Source organism: Panthera onca, chromosome D3, assembly GCF_046562875.1.
Source record: "Panthera onca isolate mPanOnc1 chromosome D3, mPanOnc1 haplotype 2, whole genome shotgun sequence".
Lineage (NCBI taxonomy): Eukaryota > Metazoa > Chordata > Mammalia > Carnivora > Felidae > Panthera > Panthera onca.
This window is the reverse complement of record NC_138350.1, coordinates 21,982,017-22,003,697: the sequence shown is the minus strand read 5'-3', so window position 1 is coordinate 22,003,697 and position 21,681 is coordinate 21,982,017. Positions and strand designations below refer to the sequence as shown.

At 41.0% G+C, this 21,681-nt stretch overlaps 1 protein-coding gene and 1 non-coding gene across 13 annotated transcripts in view; one reads left to right on the top strand and one right to left on the bottom strand.

Moving 5' to 3' along the window:
• Nucleotides 1-7,808: 7,808 nt before the first annotated feature.
• The window catches only part of MTMR3 (myotubularin related protein 3), a 148,086-nt gene continuing 134,213 nt past the window's right edge, over nucleotides 7,809-21,681 (top strand). For 9 of the 12 annotated variants that reach the window (XM_060612765.3, XM_060612764.3, XM_060612763.3 and 6 more), the window contains exon 1: nucleotides 7,809-7,922. The gene's annotated coding sequence lies outside the window, so the exon portion shown is untranslated. Of the gene's footprint in view, nucleotides 7,923-8,165; nucleotides 8,280-21,681 lie in introns of those variants that run through there. The other 3 variants (XM_078435609.2, XM_060612755.3, XM_078435608.2) reach the window with 3 other exon arrangements.
• LOC145713002 (U6 spliceosomal RNA) lies at nucleotides 14,247-14,354 on the bottom strand. The gene has a single exon (XR_014135912.1). It is a non-coding gene; the product is annotated as a U6 spliceosomal RNA (small nuclear RNA).

The following is a 21,681-nucleotide window of genomic DNA, read 5'->3' as shown; positions in this document are numbered from 1 at the left end:
AGAGGGAGGGGAAATGGAGAGGAGAAGGGAAAGCCTCCCTTTCCCTCTCATAGTCTCCCCCCTCCCCATTCCTTTCTATCCTCTTCTTGCCAGTTTCATCTTCTCTGCCTTCCCTAGGGGAATTCATAAGTGTGGGGGTGGGGGACTGACCTTTCAAGGTGGATTTAGTTAGTAACACTAAGCAATCCATCAATCCAGTTAACACACTGTTACCAACCAACCGCATTGATTTTTCTCAAGCTGAAGTGGGATTTGTATCTCCTAGTGGAATTTCTGGGATATTTGTTAAGGCGTGAGTGGTATCTAAACCACCAAACGCCTATATCATTTATCAAAGTGTAGAGGAAACATTCTCATTTTCCCACTGGACCCCCTCCCCTGCACCCACATGGCCAAGAAGGTGGTTTAACTTCTTAACCTCTCTGGGCTTCAGTTTCTTCATTTATGAAATTGGTGGGGGTCATGCCAGAGAGACACATTTAGAGTCTTTTCCAGCTGCAGTTCTGTGATTCTCTGATGCAGTAGCCAAACAAGGTGAAGCTGGATCCTTTAATCAGAGGATGGTTGGTAGGACTGGGAGGCTCCAGAGAGGATGACATCCCACCCTGTCATTTGCTGGATGAGAAAACTGAGGCCCTGAGGGTGGAGTCAGGTCAGTGAGTCAGTGGCTCAGCTGGGTCAGGAATCCAGGCTTCCCACCTCCTTCTGTGACAGGTACCTCTGTCACAGACTATCAGGTACCTCTCCCTGGGAGGAGGATGGGAAGTACATCTACTGAGCGCTACTGCACATGTGTTCACTCATTACCTTGTCAATAATTCATTTTCCAGATGAAATTACCCATATAGTAAGTTATGGTGGCAAGTTTGTCTAATTAAAAAACTCAATCACTATTTGAATGTTTCTCAAAGTCCAATCATTTGGGTACTATCCTTATGAATTTTTGACACAATCAGCTTTGTACTCATGTTCACCTTTGTTAAAAAACAAAATTCAACCAAGTACATTTGAAGATCTGATTGGCCTTATTAAGCAATTCATGAATTGGGTCGCATCCCCTCTAGCAAGTAGAGAGGTGCTCAGAGGAGCTGTACAAAATAGAAGGTTTTTATAGGAAGGAGTGTGGGCTTAGGAAGTTATTAGCAAAAGAAACGATTGCTTGGCCAGAACATTATCTTTTGGGGGGAAGGGAATGCAGGGTTTCTATTAAGCAGATTATTTCATTAGTGCTGATCCCGACATTTCAGATTGACTTCTAAAAGATCACATTCCTGGGGCACCTGGTTGACTCAGTCCATGGACTTTGTGACTCTTGATCTCTGGGTCATGGATTTGAGCACCACCTTGGGCGTAGAGTTTACTTAAAAAAAGGAAAAAAGTCACATTCCTGTTCAGTCTTGGTTTTGGCACCAAAAAAAACCAAAACACAAAACAAAAAATAAATAAAAGGTCATATTCCTGGGAGAGGCTGAAACTGTTAATTAAGTCTTGGTTTTCTGTTGAGAGGTGCAAGTGACTTCATTCTGGGCTTGTTTCTTTTTTTAATACTTCATATTTTTCCTTAAATCAGTTCATCATTTTATATAAATAAATTTAGTCTCATCCTAAGCAATGATACCTGTGAGAGCTGAATTTGGTTTCTTATATTTTACCAAATATATATTAAATAGCTATTTAAACAAAAAAAATCCAAGCATGGAATGCCTTTGCAATTGAGAATTTCCCATGAATACTCTATACTAGTGGTTTTCAAACTTGTTAGTTTCTTTACAATTATTGAAAATCCTGGGGTGCCTGGGTGGTTCAAATGGGTTAAGCATCTGACTCTTGATTTTGGCTCAGGGCATGATCTCGCAGTTTGTGAGTTCAAGCTCCATGTGGGGGACTGCAGAGCCTGCTTGGGATTCTCTCTCTCCCTCTCTATCTCTCTGCCCCTCCCTTGCTCGTGCTCTCTCTCTCTCAAAATAAATGCATAAACATTTAAAAAAAACTAAAAAAAAACCCCTAAAATTATTGAAGATCCTAAAGAGATTTTGTTTATGCCAATTGACATTTATCTCGTTAGGAATGAAAACTGACAAAATATAAAATTATTTATTAATTTATAAAAATAGCATAATTTAGGGGTGCCTAGCTGGCTCAATTGGCAGAGCTTGTGGCTCGTGATATTGGGGTCATGAATTTGAACCCCAAATTGGGTGTAGACCTACTTAAAACAATTTTTTTAATGAATAAAAAAAGTAGCATGATTAAAAAAACAATTTTGTAAACCCATGACATGTGAACACAAGTAACATATCTTTGTGAAAAATAACTATGTTTTCCAAAACAAAGAAATTTAGTGAGCATGGTGGCATTGTTTTATGCAGTTGCAGCTCTCATTAAAGCTTAACTTAATAAAAAAATTTTGCATTCTCATATTTGCTTCTGCATTCAATCTTTGGCAATTTGTTTTAGTTGAAATACATGAAGACAATCCAGCCTCATACAAAACAGATAACTGTGAATATTCTTTTTGTCATTACACTAAAACTTGACAAGTGGTAGTTTTTTTTTTTTTTCTTTTTCTTTCTTCTTAAAAAATATTTATTTATTTTTGAGAGAGAGAGAATCAGAGCAAGACTGGGGCAGAGAGAGGGGGAGACAGACACAGAAACTGAAGCAGGCTCCAGGCTCTGTGCTGACAGCTCAGAGCCCGACGCGGGGTTCGAACTCATGAACTGTGAGATCATGACCTGAGTCCAAGTCGGACGCTTAACCTACTCTTATTTTAGAGTTATGATCATGTTTTGGAATTGGATAAGGGTGGTAGTTGCACAACACTGTTATGAATGTTATGAAATGTCACAGAACTTGTCACTATTTAAATTTCTTTTTTTTTTTTCTTTTTAAAAGTAATCTCTATCCAGTGTGGGACTTGAACTCACAACCTGGATATCAAGAGTCACTTGCTCCACCAACCAGCCAGAAAGGCACCTCAGAATTGATCACTTTAAAGTGGTTAATTTTGGGGCGCCTGGGTGGCTCAGTCGGTTAAGCGTCCGACTTCAGCTCAGGTCACGATCTCGCGGTCCGTGAGTTCGAGCCCTGCGTCGGGCTCTGGGCTGATGGCTCAGAGCCTGGAGTCTGCTTCGGATTCTGTGTCTCCCTCTCTCTGCCCCTCCCGCATTCATGCTCTGTCTCTCTCTGTCCCAAAAATAAATAAACGTTAAAAAAAAATTTTAAAAAATAACAAAACGGTTAATTTTATGTTATGTCAATTTTACTTCGATAAAAAAGTTAAAATAAAAAAGTGCTTTAGGGGCTCCTGGGTGGCTCAGTCAGTTGAGTGTCCGACTTTGGCTTAGGTCATGATCTCATGTCATGAGTTCAAGGCCCACATTGGGCTCACTGCTGTCAGCTTGGAACCTGCTTTGAATCCTCTGTTGTCCCCCCTTCTCTGCCCTATCCCACCCTCAAAAATAAATAAACATTAGGGGTGTCTGCGTGGCTTAGTAGGTTAAGTGTCCGACTTGGGCTCAGGTCATGATCTCACAGCTCATGAGTTTGAGCCCCGCATTGGGCTCTGAGCTGTCAGCACAGAGCCTGGAGCCTGCTTCAGTTTCTGTGTCTCCCTCTCTCTCTGCCCCTCTCCTGCTTGTGATCTCTCTCTCTCTCTCTAAAATAAGGAAACATTAAAAAAAGTAAAAAAAATAAAAAAGTGCTTCATGGGTAATTTTCATTTCATCACACAGAATATTAAAAAGACTTGTATCCAAATGTCTAGAGTTAATAAAATTAGATCTTTATTTATGCTTCTTAAAAGATATTATTTTTTTAAGATTTTATTTTTTAAATATATTTTTAAATTTATTTATTTTGAGAGAGAGAGAGAGAGGGAGAGACAGTGAGAGTGGGGTAGGGCAGAGAGAGAATTCCAAGCAGGCTCCATGCTGTCAACATAGAGCTCAATGCAGGGCTCAAACTCATGAACTGTGAGATCATGACCTAAGTGAAAATCAAGAGTCTGAAGCTTAACCAACTGAGCCACCCAAGTGCCCCTTAAGATTTTCTTTTTAATTAAAATCTACACCCAATATGGGGTAGAACTAACAACCTGGAGCTCAAGAGTCACATGCTGTACCCATTGAGCCAGCCAGGTGCCCCTCAAAGATATTCATAAGTGAAATAATTATTTTATTTACTACCAGTGCATGTAAGTGAAGACTACAATGGCTCCTAATGCAGATGATACCACTGCCTTGATTTGTGCCCCCAATCTTACCACCAGTGCAAATGGCAACATGGTTTAAAAAAAAAAGTAAATAATTTCTTATTATTAAAACAAGTTTGAAAGTCTCAGGGCTTTGCAGAGACCTGTGAGCCACACTTTGTGGACCACCGCTCTATGCTGAATTGTAGTTGAGCTGACTCATTCCAGCTATACGGTACTGTGTGGTGCCTGGAAAATCCCTGGAGATGTTGAATCACATAAATATGATTCTAGTTTCTAGCTGACCCTGGGCAAGTGGGTCCTTAAAATCTGAGATCCCCAGTTACCCCTGTCTGCTAGGTGGGTTGGGAGGCCAAGGAGATGCTGAAGAGTTGAATTTGGAGATAATCCACACAAAGAGAGCTCACTGAAATGGAAGTGACTTTTATCATTAAGCAGCAGGTTCTAGTATTGTAAAGGCTGCAGCTGGGCGGGGGGCTTAAGGGAGTCCTGCCTTTCATGGCGCTGCATGACCTCAGGAAGCCTATATCAATCAACCTTTCCATCTATCTTAGGCTACTTCAAAGAGTCCCTGAACAGCTGGAAGAACATTTTCAGCTTTGAAGATAGCATGGGGGAAGGATGCTGAAAGGGTAGCAGGAGGAGGGGAAGAAGGTCAGGTGGGTAGAAGAGGGTGCCTCACTTGAGAAACAGGGCAGTGAGGAGCCCTCACTGAGCCTGGATTGATTTTCTCTCTCTTTTCTTGACTTACTGCACAAAGTTTAGGGTTTTGTCTTTAGCCAAAGCCCAAGAGGAATCCCATCCACTGGTTTGGCTTTTCATAAGGTATAAAAAGTTTTCAAACTCATTACCTTAAAGAACCTTTACACATTTCTGTGAGGTGAGCAGAATAGTGACTATGATCCCATAGGGTCAATGAGGAAACTGAGGCATAGGAAAGGGAGATAAAGAACAAGTATGTGGAGGCACCAAGATTCAAATGTACTTTAGACTCAAACCAGCTTTCTTTCCGTTGCTTTTTTTTTAAGGCCCTTCTCGAAGTGAGTTCTCAAGGCCACACAGCAGTTTTCTCTTTCTTATTTAAAGACCATTTACTGAGGTCTGCTTAAGGATAAGCAGGTGGGCAGCAGTGGGGATGACATGTAGAAGTTTAAAAGCATGCTCGCCGAATCAAATCGTTCTGAGTTCAAATTCTGGCTTTTACACCTCCTCTTGCGTAAAATCGGGTAGAGTAACAATACCTGGCCATAGGGTTGTTAAGATTACATTAGATACACATGTAAAATACTTACATAGCGTCAGTACATCTTAAGGTGCAATCCTAACATAATAGCTAACATGCTATTATGAGACCAAGGACATGCAAATAGTGATTTCAGAGAAACTCCTTCCATGTCCTGTATACTAGTTGAGGCTTCAGTTCAAAATTACTTGGCTCAGGTTAAAAGGTAAATACGACGATATTCTGCCTAAAAAAGAAAACCAAGTGGCAGGCCAACAGGTACCTCTTTCCCTGTGGATTTCAGGGGAGCTGTGGGATTGGCTGAATCTTTGCCCCTAGCCACCTGGTTGGAATCTAGCCAGCCTATGGGCGGGCTGTCCTGGAGTCAGGTGCTAGCTTTAATCCAATCAGAGGCCACTCAACTATGGAACCCCATCCTTTAGCTTTTGCCTGAGTGGAGGCCTGGGTAGCAGGACACGAATCTGTAGGAGAGGAACCTGATGGGAACCTTGTTTTATCAGACAACAGGAGAAACAGGTGGGAAATCTCTTTGTCATTCATCTATTCTATGTACTTACTATTTCCTCTCTCAGTCCATAAAGGCTATAATCATATAACAGAAAGGGAAAATCAGGACAGTAAAATATAAGTAAAAGTGCAAAGTTGAGGGGCACTTTGGTGGCTCAATAGGTTGAGCCTCGGACTTCAGCTCAGGTCATGATCTCAGGGTTGGTGGGTTCCAGCCCCATGTTCGGCCCCATGAAGCGCAGAGCCTGCTTCAGATTCTCTGTCTCCCTTTGTCTCTTTGTCCCTCCCCCATTCATGCTCTCTTTCAAAAGTAAATAACATAAAAAAAGAAAGAAAGTGCAAAGTTGAGGCGGGAGAAAAAACCATGGTTAATATGTGGACCACAGTGGCCAACAGTAAGGGTAGCACTGACTTCAGAATTAGCCTTGGGCTTTTGGGAAGACAAGGTGAAAAGATGCACAATCAGCTGCATAACACTAATTATCAGAAAGGAAGCTTATCTGATTCTGTGGAAATACAGCAAAGCCTTTCCTAACTTTGAGCTCTAATGTAATTTTTTACTTGGGATTTTATTTCAGGTGACGATGCTTGAAGGGCAGGGCAGTAGAGTCCAGTGCCAGAGAGCATAATTTTTGCCTTTTGGGTTTGAATTTTGCTTTAAAAGCATCTTATTCTGGGCTGTATTTTCTTCATTTCTAAAATGGAGATAATAGGAGCGCTTGGGTGGCTCAGTTAAGCCTCCGACTTCAGCTCAGGTCATGATCTTGCAGTTCATAAGTTCAAGAACACCCCCTCCCCCGCCCAGCTCAGAGCCTAGAGCCTGGTTTGGATTCTGTGTTTCACTCTCTCTCTCTCAAAAATAAACTTAAAAAAATAAAAAAAAAAATGGAGATAATAGTATCTACCTAGTAAAGCTGTGAAGATTCAATTAGATGAATTGTATAACTGAAATTAGCTGTTAAGAAATTGCCCAATTTTTGCCATGCTCAGTTCAGGTGTGGGGATAGAGTGATGAATAAAATAATTTTATTTTCAAGTAGATTTTACATTGGAATGGGATAGAAAGATCATAAACATGAAAGATGGATAAATAATTGCAGAGAGTGCTGTGGAAGAAATATAACAAATGCAAACATAAATTTCATCTGACTAGTTCTCTTGGCTATTTTCCAGAAAAGTCAAGGGTATACCGTTGAAATGCAACTCTGAAGTTTATCTGTTAGGGCCTAAAATAATTCTGTTCTGGCTTGTAGAATTCTTCTGCAGGCTGTTGGGAATAGGGTACAATTTTTGTTTGAAAACTCATTTGTTCCAGCTGAGCTTCAGCTGAAGCAGTTTGAAATTGTTTTCGGAGTAGAGCCTTGAGCACACCATACTTAATATGCATTATATTAAATTGGTTTTAGCTTCATCATAACTACAGGTGAAAAATACTACTATTCTATTTTATTGGTTAAGTAGAGTGAGGCTTTGTCTCTATCAGGGCTCTAAAGCAGGGAAAAGATGCCTCTTCCAAATCTGTAGGACCACCATTGGTTTTCTTCTTTGCCTATTTCCCACCTGTTTCTGATTTCTTCACCTGGGCTCCTCCCCGCTCCCGCTGCGGAGGGCATTCAGCTCGCGTGCAGCCCCGCCTACCTCCCGGGGCGTGGCCACCGGTCCGGGCCCCGCCTTCGCCCAGCCCGCGAACGCCTGCCTTTTTTCCCTGACCGCGGATCGAGGGCCCGAGCGTGCGCGCGCGCCCCCGCTCGTGGCCCGGCTCGGCGTCAGGAGCGCGCTCTGTGTGGCCGCTGCCGCCATGTTGTTGTGGTTGTGAGAAGGCGGCGGCGGCAGCGAAGGAGCAGCCGGACGAAACGCTCCAGCGGCCCAGGCGCTGCCCCCCGCCGGCCCTGGCTGGGAGCCTAGTGGGGTGGCGGAGGAGGCTGTGCCGTGGCGGGCCTCGCCATGTCCTGCCGCCCGGTAAGAACGCACCCCCCCCCCCCTCCTCCGGGGGTAAGGAGGGGCTGGAGGAGGGGCCGGCTTCGGCCCCGGCGCAGCGGCTGTCACCCTCTGAGGAGGCGGCGGCCCGCGGGGGGCTGGGGACGGCGTGCGTGGCCTGGGGAGGGGTGTCCTGGGCGGCGGCCGCGGCCGCCAGGGGGAGGCGTGGGGAGTGGGAGCGCAGTGGCCGGGCCCGGCTCGGCCCGACCCTCGGCGCGGGGGAGGCGGGGTCCCAGGCCCCGGCGGCCATCCCGGACTCGGTGCGGACGGGCCCATGGGTCTAGGGGTGTGAAATGCTACCCCGGGAGCGTCCGGGGAAGTGCTTGCGGACCCCGGGAGGTGAGTGTATGCCCCCCCCTCCCCCCGGTTCCCGACCGGGTCTGTGGGAGTCCACTGTGGCGAGAGGCCGTTGGTCGGGGCCAGCGGAGCCCCTGAAGCGAGCGGTAAGGGCCCGGGACTTGTGGGAAGGAGGAGTGGCCGACTGTGCAGCAGGGCATCCTCCTGACCTGGTAGTACTTGGGTGGGGAGGATGGTTCGGAGGCGGTTGAGAGGTCAGGAAACACCGGGTCAGACAGCTCCGCGAAAGATTGTTATTTCTCAATTGGAAATTATGTTGCTTCGGACCCCTGCGATAATATTGTTGCTTGTACTTTGGGCTGGAAAACTTAGTTCAAAATAATGGGTTGAATTTTATAGGTGCTTTAATAAACTTCTCTGGGGTCTGGTAATCTCGTCAGTGAGTTTTGCCCTTGATCGATTGATGTTCAGGTGTGCCTTCACCAGCCTGAGGCCTAAATTCTTGATTGGTTTAATATCTTGACGTCCACTTTATCCGACGGAATCTGATTTTTCACAACAAAAAAACCGTGCATACTCTTCTAGTTGAGGTTCAACTTCGTTTTTCGTAATGTGGACGGTGATGCCATCCAAGGCTTGGGTTGAATTACACGAAATAATTTTTTACATTAAACATTTGTGATTTGTACTTGGAGAGGTGATAGGAACTTTATTCTTTCAGGTTAAAGGCTGTTTCTGTAGGGTCAGAGACCCAAGTAGGGTGCATTGGTGGCATGCAGAAAGTCTTGCCTACTATAGCCTGTAACTTCGGTGGGTCACAGAGCTTACAGAATGACAGTTTTGAGTAAACCCAGTACAGTAAGTGATATTAAACTAAATTTGGAGAGTTCCCGAATTTTAAATTGGCTGCCTGTGAAGGCTTCTTTTAGCTCTAATTACCTCCCTTATTTTCAGGTGACCCAGAGCAGTTCAAGTGACCAGCATAGTGGTACAGCCCTACTTGTAGTTAATAGCAAGCCATAGGAGAATCCATGTTTCTTAGCTTGTAGGCTAGGTTTTTTAGTTCAGTGGTTACCTAAACACGGTCATCAGAAATAGTATGGACTGTCTTAAATGTTGATTCCTAAGCTCCATGCAGGACCTGGTGAATAAAAATCTCTGTGGGTGGGGCATGGGAATGCATCCTTACAAAGCTCCATGAATGATTCTGGTCAGCCAGGTTTGTGAACCTGTGAAAGTCAGCTTTAGGTCACCTTTGGTATTCCAGAGCTTTTCCATTAATTAGGACTTCTGAGAGTGCTTTTAATTCTTTATAGAGCTTTAATTCTTATAGGGAAGAAGGGGAAGCCTGAGAAGCCTAAATCTGAAAATTGAGCATCTCTTAAAATATAATGGATTTAGATAGGGGAATCAGATTTGTTGCCAGAAGTTAGTTGTGCAAGTCTTTGGGAACATACCTGATAAAATTAGGTGCTGCTTGACTGGAGGTATATCTAGAGATGTATCAAAAGATCCATGGGGAAAAAAAGGAGAGTGAGAGGCAGTAAGTTTACTTCTGGCTCACAAAGGAGTTCATGGTATGTGCTTCCCAACATCTCAACATCATGGTTGCTCCTAAACCATCTGACTCAGGTTTCTAGTAAAGTGAGGGTAGGGTGAATGAGTTACCAGTCATTTGAGATGATGAGGGTTGTGCACCAGGAAGGTTTATTGTGGATTGTGAAAAGTTCTTGAAACTTGCCCCAGTCCATGAGGAGTGGTCAAGTCAGTTTTTAAAGTTTATTTTGAGAGAGAGAGTGTGAGCATGCATGGGGAAGGGCAGAGAGGGAGAGAGAGAATCTGAAGCAGGCTCAGCAGTGACAGCTCAGAGCCAGATACAGAGCTCTAACCCATGAACTGTGACATCATGATCTGAGCTGAAACCAAGAGTCGGACGCTTCACCGACTGAGCCACCCAGGTGCCCGGTAAAGTCAGTTTTTAATTCTTTTGTAGTTCTGATTAACACCTTCTGTGGTAAAAGTGGAATAGTGAATTACCCAAGAAATATTCATATTGCAGAGGGGTGTGGTGAGGTTCTATTTAAGTTTGGAAGAATTGGCAGAAAATGTTGGTATAGTTATGTAGAGTAGTGAAGGAGTTTGGTAAATATCCTGTCAAGTCATAGACTAGTATTTTAGAGAAGTGTATCCAGTTGAGCAAAAGGCTCTTTCTGTTTTGTTTTCTTGGTGTCTTCAGTACCTAGCATAGTTCCTAGCATATATTGTGCTTTCAGATATTTGTTGAGCAAATGAATAGTATTTAAGATGGGGAAAAAAAGTTATGGTGGTTGATAACATGAGTTATTAAAAACTACGTGATATCTTGTATTGGATTAAAGAGCCAGGTTTGAGCTCATGTGGTTTGGAACTTTGCAATTCCTTCAAGAGGTTCTGTATTCTAGGGGCTCCTGGCTAGCTTAGTTGGTAGAGCATGCAACTCTTGATCTCAGGGTTGTAAGTTCGAGCCCCACATTGGGTATAGAGATTACTTAAAATCTTTACAAAACAGAAGCTCCCCCCCCCCCTTTTAAGACTGTCATTGTATACTACCCTGTCCCCCAGTTTTTGGGTCTTAAATGTGTCTTTTTTAGGTGTAGTAGCCCTTTTTAGTGACATTTTATTGGATGCAGAGACAATTAGGATAACAGGAAGCTGTAGATTGACAGATTCTGTGTCATTAATTGACTGTGGGACTGCTGTTAGGAGTGTCACTTCTCTGGATCTCTGTTTTCTCATCTATATGATTAAAGGCCTATACTTGTTGATCTCAAGTAGTTTCCTCAGCCAGATTCTGCAAGTCTTTTTTATTAAAAAAAATTTTTTTTAACTTTTATTTATTATTGAGAGACAGAGACAGCATGAGAATGGGAGAGGCAGAGAGAGAGGGAGACACAGAATCTGAAGCAGACACAGAATCTGCACAGAGCCTGACACGGGGCTCGAACTCACAAACTGCGAGATCATGACCTGAGCTGAAGTTGGGCGCTTAACCGACAGCCATCCAGGAGCCCCTTTTTCTTTATTTCTTTTAAAAGAAATATTATGGACAGCTCTTTCTGCCCGTGGGTCCTGTCCTTGTGCTTTAGTAAAATCACCTTTTTGTACCAAAAAACAAAAACAAATACATATTTTTTAAGTAAGCTCTACACTCAGCATGGGGCCTGAACTTGTGACCCCCAAGATCAACAGTTGCATGCTTTAACAGGTGTCCTTCTACAAATCTTTAATAATTTGTAATTATGTTACTTGGTATTCATCTTACATAGGCAGGTGAACTTTTTTAATTAAAAAGAACTAAACCCAGCATCGGGCTCTGTGCTGACAGCTTAGAGCCTGGAGCCTGCTTCGAATTCTGTGTCTCCTTCTCTGCTCCTCCCCCGCTCATGCTCTGTCTCTCTCTCTCCTTCAAAAACAATTAAAAACATGAAATAAAAAATAAAAAAAAAACTTGAACATTTTTGGGTTTTATTTTTAGCTTATAGATTGTGGACATTGTCCTAAAGTGCTCTGAAAATTGAGTGCATGTTGCAAGTATTATGCAGAAACAACATGCTTATGCTGTTGTAATTCACTTAGTGTTGAAATCAAAGTGGATTTCACATGAGGAACTTCATAATTTAGTGTGAAGCCACAAGATTAAGAATGGTTTGGGGAAGTTTGTGTAATTTATGTGCCTAGTTGTCTCTTACAGACCACCCAATTCTGTAATTTTCTATGGTGAATTTATATGTAATTTTATAATCAGTGAAACATTCACTTAAGACAGTGTGAGATCAAATCCATACTGGATTCAAGTAGAATTCCTAATAGTTTTAGAGGCTACCAACATTAACATTCATTGCTGTTTTTAAGTCTTTATTTTGATACTAATATTGATACAATGCTCTCCATTTCTGTATCTAGAAACTTTTTTAAAAAAAGCTTATTTTTGAGAACGTGTGAGTGAGTGGGGGAGGGGCAGAGAGGGAGACAGAGGATCCCTCTGTGCTGATAGAGAACCCCAAGTTGGGCTTGAACTTAGGAACCATGAGATCAGATGCTTAACTGACTGAGCCACCCAGGTGCCCCTGTATCTAGAAACTTTTAAAAAATATGTATTTTTTTTTATTACGTAAACTCTATGCCCATCGTGGGGCTCTCACTCAGGATCATGAGATGAAGAGTGGCATGCCCTATTGAATGAGCCAGCCAGGTGCCCCTTGTATCTAGAAACTTAACATACCTTTTAAGTTCATATTTGTGTTAGATGTTCACAATGAAAATTGTAGCATGAGAACAGGTAGAGGAGTGAATCCTGGGTTCAGGCTTGAGTTGTGTTCCTTGTTAGCTGTGTTGTTTCTGGCAAGCCACATAACCCCTCTGAACTTTAATTCCCTCATTAATAAAAGGAAGAATAATCTTTTATTTAGATAAAATGGAGATAAAATGGAATGGTGTATATGAAAAGCAGTCTAAAAAGTAAGGGTATGATATATTAGAATCCTATTTTATTTTCTTAGAAGAGTTGGCTTGTGGAGCAGTGGTAAACCTAGTATGTACTGTCAGGTGTAGAAATTACTAATGTCACCAACACGGTAACAGAAAAGATTTCTGCTTCTGTAGACCTCCTAGAGAAGCCTTTTAGCACTTGCATCCTGTATGCCAATAGGAATAGTCACAGTGTGACAGGAACTTGAGTGGGATTGGGGATGTCTCACAATCGTGCAAAGGTTTGCACTTGGAATAGATTTGCTTGATTTCACCCGTTTTGTTATATTGGAGCAGTGGTAGAAGGTGGTGGAAGGAGTTTAGTATACTCTGTGTGAAGTTCAGGACTATTGGTGGTAGGTGGCAACAACATTAGGGTAAAGATATCAATGTGGTGATCTTAGTTTCAGAGAGAGGGAGGGAGGGGGAGGGAGGGAGGGAGAGAGAGAGAGAGAGAGAGAGAGAAAGAAAGAGAGGGAGAGGGAGAGAGAGGGAGGGAGGGAGAGAGACAGAGGCAGGCAGAGGCAGAGAATCCCAAGCAGGCCCCACACTGTCAGCATAGGGCCTTATGTGGGGCTAAATCTCACAACTGTGAGATCCTATCCTGAGCTAAAATCAAGAGTCTGACGCTTAACTGGCTGAGCCACCAAGGTGCCCCATCAATGTGGTGATCTAAAAATAAAGCATTAAAAGAAAAAAAAAAAAATCGGCACATTGCAAATGATAAATGTATTGATTCGAGAAACTTTTTATATGTTTATATACTGGGTTGCAACGAAAAAAATGTTTTTTCTTGAGTTGTTAAACTTTGAAACAATTGCTTAGGGATATGGTATCTGGGCTTTGTAGTCAGGATGACTGTCTAAGATAGTAAAGCATAAAACAAATTAAAAACTGCAAGGAAATTATGAAGCTAGGTTAAATAAAAGCTGTTTTGTCAAGGGTAAGGTACCTTTTACCTCTGTTATAAAGTCCGTTTGATGAACAAAGGTAAGACATAGATTTATGCAAATGTTCTTAAGCAGTCTTTCCTTTTTTTTTAATTTAATTTTTATTTTTTTAAAATTTACATCGAAATTAGCATATAGTGCAACGATGATTTCAGGAGTAGATTCCTTAGTGCCCCTTACCCATTTAGCCCATCTCCCCTCCCACAACCCCTCCCGTAACCCTCAGTTTGTTCTCCATATTTGAGTCTCTTCTGTTTTGTCCCCCTCCCTGTTTTTATATTATTTTTGTTTGCCTTCTGTTATGTTCCTCTGTTTTGTTTCTTAAAGTCCTCATATGAGTGAAGTCATAGGATTTTTGTCTTTCTCTGACTAATTTCACTTAGCATAATACCCTCCAGTTCCATCCATGTAGTTGCAAATGGCAAGATTTCATTCTTTTTGATTGCCGAGTAATACTCCATTGTATAGATATACCACATCTTCTTTATCCATCCATCCATCGATGGGCATTTGGGCTCTTTCCATACTTTGGTTATTGTTGATAGTGCTGCTAAAAAATATGGAACGCTTCACAAATTTGCGTGTCATCCTTGCGCAGGGGCTATGCTAATCTTCTCTGTAATCATTCCAATTTTAGTATATGTGCTGCCGAAGTGAGCACTTAAGCACTCTTTCCTTAAATGACTACTTGGTAACTACAGAGGTATTGTCTTGATGCTGACTACTACAAAGTATCATCTTGAATATGTCCAGGCCTGGATCTCTTTTGTACCTATTTTGTACCTATTTCACACAATATTTAGAATGATTTTATTATTAAAGATAGTAGCAAGTTTTCCTGATTTCCTCTGGGTTCTAAGTTTCCTTTTTTTTTAAAATGTATGTTTATTAAAAAAATTTTTTTAATGTTAATTTTTGAGGAGGGACAGAATATGAGCAGGGGAGGGACAGAGAGAGGGAGACACAGAATCTGAAGTAGGCTCTAAGCTCTGAGCTGTTGGCACAAAGCCTGACGTGGGGCTCGAACCCACGAACTGTGAGATCATGATCTGAACCAAAGTTGGACACTTAACTGACTGAACCACCCAGGCACCCCTAAATGTATGTTTATTTTTGTGGGAGAAGGAGCGAGTGCGCATGTGAGCAGGGGAGGGGTAGATAGGAAGATAGAACTCTGAAGTGGGCTTGGGCTCCATGCTGACAGGAGAGAGCTGGATGAGGGGCTTGAAACTCACCAACCATGAGGTCATGACCTGAGCTGAAGACACTTAACCAACTAAGCCACCTAGGTGCCCCCCAAGTTTAATTTTTTAGTAGCTAATGCTTTTATAACTTAGTTCCAGAAGAGAAATATAAACTCATTTCGTTCTCTAAATTATTCATAGATTGATAAGCTGGCAAAATAATAAGGAATTGATTGATTCTAATATATAATATATTGATAAATTCTAACATATTTGGAAAGAATTGGTCTAAAGACAAAATGGCTAATTTAAAATAGGGTAGTTTTTATTCTTTTGTTCTAAGCTTATTTTTCTATAATATAAATCTTTAATTGTAAAGTATTTAGACTGATTCCATAAATCTTATGGGGCCAAGTAGAGTGTTTATAAAGAGTGTTTTGGGGGGCACCTGGGCTCAGTTGGTGAAGCATCTGACTCTTGATCTTGGCTCAGGTCATGATCTCATGGTTGCTGAATTCTAGCCCCTGCATCTGGGCTCTGTGCTGACAGCACTGAGCCTGCTTGGGATTCTCTGTCTCCCTCTTTCTTCCCTCCCCCTCCCCGCCCCCCCCCCCCCGCAATAAATAAATAAACATTAAAACATTTTTGGAAGTGCTACAGGGTAATAATAAGGAATTTTAACTTAGTCTAATTTTTAAAAAAAGTTTGAGAGAATGTGCATGAGCAGGGGAGGGGCAGAGAGAGAGAGAGAGAGAGAGAGAGAGAGAATATCCCAAGCAGGCTCCTTGCTATCAGTGCAGAGCCCCATGCAGAGCTCGAACTCAGGAACTGAGATCAGGACCTGAGCTGAAACCAAGAGTCAGGCACTTAACTGAGCCAACCAGGTACCACTTACTATTTTTATTAATTTTTTAAAATGTTTGTTTATTTTTTGAGAAAACGAGTGCAAGCGGGGGAGGGGTAAAGAGAGGGTGACACAATCTGAAGCAGGCTTTAGGTTCTGAATTGTCAGCACAGAGCCTGATGCAGGCCTTGAACTCATAAACCTCGAGATCGTGACCTGAGCCAAAGTTGGATGCTCAACTGACTGAGCCACCTAGGCGCCCCTAATTTAGTCTAATTTTTAATTTCAAAATCAGGTTATTTCTGATTATGAAAGCTGTAAGTACATATTCAGTGTGTGTGTGTGGGGGGGGAACCCTACAAAAAACAAAATTGAGATAACTCAGGACAATGAAATAGAGATAACCCATAATTCCACTTAAATGTGATGTTTGGTATTTTCCTTTTTTCTTATACATTATCTACTGAATACTTAAAAAGAACAACTTTCCATGTCAAATTGATGTTCTGTTAATGGTTACTTAGTGTTCTGTGATACAGATGCATCATAGTGTACAACAGTTTCCCATTAATGGACATTTTCAATTTTTCTCTTAAAACAGTGCTGTCATGAATTCTTTTGGACCTTTTTTATACAATTGTGCTACTATTTCCATAGGCTAAATTTCTAAAAATGGGCTTACATGGTCAAAGGGTTTGGTGCTAAAAAAATTTTTTTAAAAGATTTTTATACTTCTATATTGTTTCATAATTTTTTAATTGAGGCTTCACTTTCTTAGGGCAGTTTTAGGTTCACATAAAGATTGAGGGGAAGTTACAGAGATTTCTCACATACTTTCTTGCCAGCACACATGCATAACCTCTTCCATTTTCAGCATCTTCCACCAGAATGGCACATTTGTTACAATTGATGATGTGACATTGACACATCATAATCACCCAAAGGCCATAGTTTACTTTATGACTCACTCTTAGTATTGTGCATTCTATGGGTTTTTACAAGGTATATGACATGACATTGTAAAGACTATTTTCACTGCCCTAAAGATCTTATGTACTCCACCTATTCATTGCTCCTTTTTGCCCCCAAATGCTGGCAGGCAACTACTGATCTTTATACTGTCTTCCCCCCCAATTTTTTTTTATGTTTATTTTTGTGGGGGGCGAGAGGCAGAGAGAGAGAAAGGGAGACACAGAATCTGAAGCAAGCTCTAGGCTCCAAGCTGTCAGCACAGAGCCTAATGTGGGGCTGGAACCCACGAACTTCAAGAATGCTTAACTGACTGAGCCACCCAGGTGCCCTGGGTACATTCAGATTTAAAACTCACTTGGGGCGCCTGGGTGGCTCAGTCAGTTGAGTTTCCGACTTTGACTCAGGTCATGATCTCGCAGTTCGCAGGCTCTGTGCTGACAGCTGGGAGCCTGGAGCCTGCTTCTATTCTGTCTTCCTCTCTCTCTGCCCCCTCCTGCTCGCACTGTCTCTGTCTCTCAAAAATAAACATTAAAAATTTTTTGAATGTATTCAAGGTGTCCTATAGATAGGATGTCTATTAAAACATTAATGTTTTTCATTTTTTTTATATATCTGAGGGAGAGAGAGAGACAGTGTGAGCAGGGGGAGGGGCAGAGAGATGGAGACAGAATCTGAAGCAGGCTCCAGGCTTTGAGCTGTCAGCAAGGAGCCTGACGCGGGGCTCGAACTCCGTGAGATCGTGACCTAAGCCAAAGTTGGATGCTTAACCGATTGAGCCACTCAGGGACCCACGATGTCTATTTTAAAGTCCCACCAACAGGGTGCCTGGGTGGCTCAGTCGGTTAAGCGTCCTACTTCGGCTCAGGTCATGATCTCGTGGTTTGTGAGTTCCAGTTCCAGTCCCGCATTGGACTCTGTGCTGACCCCTAGGATCCTGGAGTCTGCTTTGGATTCTCTATCTCCCTCTCTCTCTGCCTCTTCCCCGCTCATGCTCTTTCTCTCTCTTTCTCTCTCTTTCTCTCTCTCTCTCTCTCTCTCTCTCTCTCTCTCTCTCTCTCTCTCAGAAATAAATGAAACGTTAAAAAAAAATAACAAAGTTCTACCAACAGTATTTTAGTGTCCAGTTCCTCATATTCTTGCTAGTGATTTATTATCTTTTAATTTGTTGGTGGGAATTTAACGTAGTTTGGGAATAGTTTTCCTTTTGCTCTTTTTTCAGCATTGGATCTTAGCCTCTACAGTTTAACTCTGTGGAAGGGGCAAGTAAAAATGAAAGTGCAGTGACAGAATAGTCCAGTGGTCTCTAAACTTTTTGATCCTCCCAATAGCAAAAAAATTTTGAGCATTAATCCTCAATCCTGAAGTGTTTAATTTACATAAAATATGTATGGTAACAGGTTATTGTGTACCTTATAAAATATAAACAAAGAATTATCAAGGATGAGCATTAAAAATAAAATTCAAACATTTTTATTCTTTCCCCCATGGAGCATATTGGATGTTCCTTGGTGGTATATTTTACTTTGCTTTGGATATCACTGCTTTAGACTCTTAAGATTTAATGTTGGGCCTTTATGTATGATTGTTTTTGGGCATTTCCTCTGGTTCTGCAGATGGTCCAGCCTAATTGGATTATGATAGTCTTTAAAGCGTCCCATGCATTTGAGAGTCATGTCTGCAATAAGGGCAAACATAAACGTTGTTGAAAGTACAGTTTGATAACCTTTTGTCGTTGTTGAGGTAGTTGAATTCGAAAAGGGAAAATCATAGAATAGGAAACAATCTAAGTAGTCTATTCCTCTTAGATTTGAAGAACTGGTATTGTGTAAGGTATATTTTAAAATGTGCTTTATGGAAAGTGGTTTGGTTATAACATAGCTCTGTTTTCCAAGAGCTTAGAGACTGAGGGAAGGGATGAATAATTGCTACTTTGCTTGTGAAGTACCACAATTAACATGTCACTGTAACTCCATTTGGAAGAGCCTGAACCTTTTACTTTTAAAAAGTGCTTTATTGGGCTGAAACTTTCTATGGTGAATCTTCGATTAAAAACTAACTTTATATGCTAAGCAAAATTAGAGAAAGACAAGTATCTTATGACTTCACTCATATGAGGACCTTAAGATACAAAACAGATGAACATAAGGGAAAGGGAAGCAAAAATAATATAAGAACAGGGAGGGGGACAAAACATAAGAGTCTTAAATATAGAGAACAAACAGGGTTGCTGGAGGGGTTGTTGGGTAGGGGAATGGATGGGCTAAAGGGTAAGGGGCTTAAGGAATCTACTCCTGAAATCATTGTTGCACCATATGCTAACTAACTTGGATGTAAATTATAAAAAATAAATTACAGAAAGTAAAAAAAAAAAAAAAAAAAAAAAAAAAAAAGTAACTTTATTAAGTTTGAATAAGTTGCTTTTGATTTGTGCCCCCTCCCACCAAGTTATGAAATCAGGAAGTGGTGCTTTTTGTATTAGAAAGATGAGTCTCCCTTTGTCCTCCCATCCTGGGGAACTTAATTTCAGTTATTTCATATAGGTAGGTCATTGTCAGAGAAAGATAATATTAAGGTCTTAGAGATTGTGAAAAGCAAACTCGTGTGATTATTTTTTGCCAGCTGAAAGAAATGAGATAATTTACATTGAAGATGATTGCTGTATACAGTACTTTGGAAAAAAGGCTAGGTATCTCTTTTTAAACCTTATGATTTATAAGGTGCTTTCAAGTGTATTCTTAGACCCTCAAGGATTTAAGAGCATAATTTAATGAGTGATGATTTCCATTCCTTTGAGGCTACATGCATTGTGTTTGACATCATCTTTAAAGAGGTAGACTGTAAGCCCTACAGAAGTAAGTATTGATGGCTGTTCTCCCTCATTCCCCAGCACTTATATAATGCCCAGTACATAGTAAACTATTAATGTTTATGGACTGTTTAAACTCTTACATATTTTTTACACGTGTAAATAAGTAATAGTGTTATAAAACCTATAGTTAAAATTTTCTGTAGTTCTTTTATCTGATGTGCACAGAAAATGGTTTTTTTTTTGGGGCGCCTGGGTGGCTCGGTCGGTTAAGTGTCCGACTTCGGCTCAGGTCATGATCTCGCGGTCCGTGGGTTCGTGCCCCGCGTCGGGCTCTGGGCTGACAGCTCAGAGCCTGGAGCCTGCTTCGGATTCTGTGTCTCCCTCTCTCTCTGCCCCTCCCCCGTTCATGCTCTGTCTCTCTCTGTCTCAAAAATAAATAAATGTTAAAAAAAAAAAAAAAATTAAAAAAAAAAAGAAAATGGTTTTTTTTGGGGGAGAGGGTATTTATTTTACGTTAGCCTTTCATAGATCTTATTTTTTAATTTTTTTTTTCAGCCTTTCAGATATTTTACCTTCTCCTAAGGATAGTATCAAGGCGACAGAAAAATCAGTCTTGATTTAATTCCTTTTACTGTGTGTGTCCTTTTTACTGCCAAGATCTGTATGTGTGTATGTATGTGAGAGCTTTATGCAGTAGGTTGCTACTTAAAAAGGAAACATTAGTCTGTCTTTGGGTATATAGTGGTTCTTGAAACATGGACTCCATGGTTTGCCATGGGGTGAATGAAAAGGAGCACATGTGATTTTTCTCATTTGTCTCATTACTCTCCAGTTCCATATTATATGTGGTTTTGGCTTAGAAAACACTGAAGAAAATTAGTCTTCCAAAGAACTAGTATGTTTTTTCCCTTGTGTTCAGGTGTACCTAAAATCTTGTTTAGTTAGTGAACTAATATATTTTTATAAAAGGGAGAGACCTTGGAAAGATAAGAATAGAAATACTGTGATTAATTTCTGGCTAGTGGGATAGTATAGCTGTTTTCTGCTTCATAACCTTCTGTAGTTTTCCAATTTTCTAGGAGCATGCAGTACTCTTATGATTAGGAAAAACTGCTATTTTAAAGTGCATTTTAATGTCTTTAGTTTTCATTGAGTGTCTTATGAGGGTTTAAATCATAGTCACCAGTGAGAAAGTGGGTAGTTAACTGGCTCCAGTTCCTAAGCATGGTGGCAGTTGTAGGAAGTGGTAGGGGAAGACTGGGGCAAACTTATTTGAATTTTTTCACTGTAAACTCCATTATGACTGAGATTGCATTTTGATCAAATTTAAACACAAGACCTCCATCTAATTTTCTTCTTGCTGATGAGCTTATTTGAGAATTATGAATGATGCTTTGAAAGGAAAAATCAGATTCTGTGAATCCTAAACACAGGACTCACCTGAATTCCCACTTCTGCTGACTTGCCAGGTGGACTTGAACAAGTTCTGTAGTGGTGTGTGTGTGTGTGTGTGTGTGTGTGTGTGTGTGTGTGTGTATGTTGTAAATATCAAGTGGGATTATAGCAACTCAGAAGTGATAGGATTTTTATGTGTGTAATTTGAACTGGAGGTTTGTTTATTTTAAGATCTTATTTTTAAGTAATCTCTGTACCTGGTATGGGGCTTGAACTTAGAACATGTGGTTCTTGATCTTGGGGTTTTATCAACTGAGCCAGCCAGGTGCTCTAGAACTGGAGGATATTTAGATAAATGACTTTTATGAGGATGTAGCCTCTTTGGGGTTTCGGTATTAATATACAGCTGGAAGTTGAGCCACTGTAAGTTTATATACTAATCATGATATTTTAGGAAGATCTATGTAATATATCCTTTAGGGTTTAAGTGATTAGATAGAGCCTATCAGTGTGTGTTTTTAGTTTTCTGCACATTAAATTTTAGATTTCTGGGATAAGGCATTTGTACTTATCTATTTTTTTAAAGAGTAAGAGTAAAATTGAAGAGACGTCAAGGTAATAAAGGTAGGTACTAAAGTTCGTGAGGGCTTTTTAGTTACAAGTTTTATAGCAAAGAATAACAAGCCTGTCCAAAAAAAAAAAAAATACCCTATAGAAGTCTACAAAGCCAATTCTCCTCTGTTCCTAAATTCCATACCCTGCCTTTCCTTTTTTGAATGTAAAA